This window comes from Apium graveolens, unplaced genomic scaffold (genome assembly GCF_009905375.1).
Source record: "Apium graveolens cultivar Ventura unplaced genomic scaffold, ASM990537v1 ctg2914, whole genome shotgun sequence".
NCBI classification, from domain to species: domain Eukaryota; kingdom Viridiplantae; phylum Streptophyta; class Magnoliopsida; order Apiales; family Apiaceae; genus Apium; species Apium graveolens.
Genome location: NW_027417848.1, coordinates 56,237 through 57,890, shown reverse-complemented (window position 1 = coordinate 57,890; position 1,654 = coordinate 56,237).

The following is a 1,654-nucleotide window of genomic DNA, read 5'->3' as shown; positions in this document are numbered from 1 at the left end:
AAAAAAATAAAATAATTCGTAAAACTAGTTTCATATGTAAATGATTTTGGAATTTTGGAATTGTGCTGCGAATTGTGGGTTGTGAATATTGACGCCGATTGTAATCGACGGGTAGGCTTATAAACATAAAAGTTGCTGCCAAAATTTTCTAAAAATTTATTTTAAATATGAGAAACGTACTATATAATACGAAACATATTCCCCTTATTTGAATATGGTCCATGTGATTACGTGATTGTGTGTGTATATATAATACGAGTCGGGTTATCGACTGGGATATTAGGATTTGAGGATATCAAGTATGTCGGTATAACTGATTAGGGTATTCTGTTATTGTAGATCCCAGTCGAGTTTTGCTAGGACCGAAGTCGGCATAACAACTACTTAAGGTTTCCGAATGCGTTGCAAGGAAAGTACCCCTGACCATTCTTTTATGGTTCCATACGTATAAATAAATTGTTGTGTTATTCTCGTAAAGGAACATAAACATTTTAAGGTACGTATCCCCTGTAGTTATAGATCACTATTCTAAACCTGTTTTGGGGAAAAGTAACTTCGAAAGGTAACTATCTCAGATGAAAATGATTTGTGATTCAGTTTTACGTGTGTTGTTAAAATAAATAGTTTTTGAAATTAGATAGGTACAAGTATTTTGAAAACTGGATCAAACGATCAGATATGTGATACATAGGGGCCAGAGTAGGCCTATTGAGGTGGCGTAAGAGGCTAATTCAGTTGTGCGCAATTCATAACCAATTAGTCCAGCTAGTCAGAGACCTAGCTAGTCTCTGAGTTCCGAAACAGGTAAATAGGATGAAGGTTAGTGTTGTCTGGTGTTGATAGCCTAATTAGCTTTCTTCACATATCCGTTACTTATCTGATTTGGCTTTGGGGTTCCAGTAAGGGTATAAGAAATTGATATAGTGGATTTATAAATATGAATAGCATGCTAAAATTGGACTCTGGTACTTACACATCACACTACTACGTTTGTTTTGTTAAAAGCACGCTAGTCAGTGATATCCAGTTATCTTAGCTTTTCTTTATATACTGTTGTTCGAAATGATCTACAGATTCAGATTTTATGTTGATTATAGTTCTGTTCCTATAACTGTTTAGATTACTGTTTTTATCTTAATATTCATATATTCGTACTGCTGAGCAATTATTCTCACCCTTGCAACCTGTTATATATATCGCAGATGCCTAAAATATCCATCAGACCTTTGGCAGAATCGTGTCTCAGCCCCTTCAGGACCCGGTTCCTCAGAGGTAGTTAGTATCAGACCATGTGCGGTTTGATGAGTTTCTGAATAAGTTAGTGTGTCATACTTTTGAATAAATGGTTTATAATAATATGTATCTTGGATCATACTTGAACCTGGATCAGATCTTGGTTTGGAGTCGTTGTAATAATAATCTTGTTGTTTATATTTCTGGTAGTTATGTTTAGTGACGTCAACTCCTGACCTCGGGGTTGAGGCCGTCACAGTTGGTATCAGAGCTACAGGTTCAAGTCCCTGATTCAGGTTAGGGATTGAGTCAAAAAGTTATAGAACTGTGTCTTAAGTTCAGTCAATAACTCATATAGAGGAGCAAACCCTTAGAGTCAGTCGAGGGTTCCGACGGTGTTTCCCTGGCATCTACTAATGAT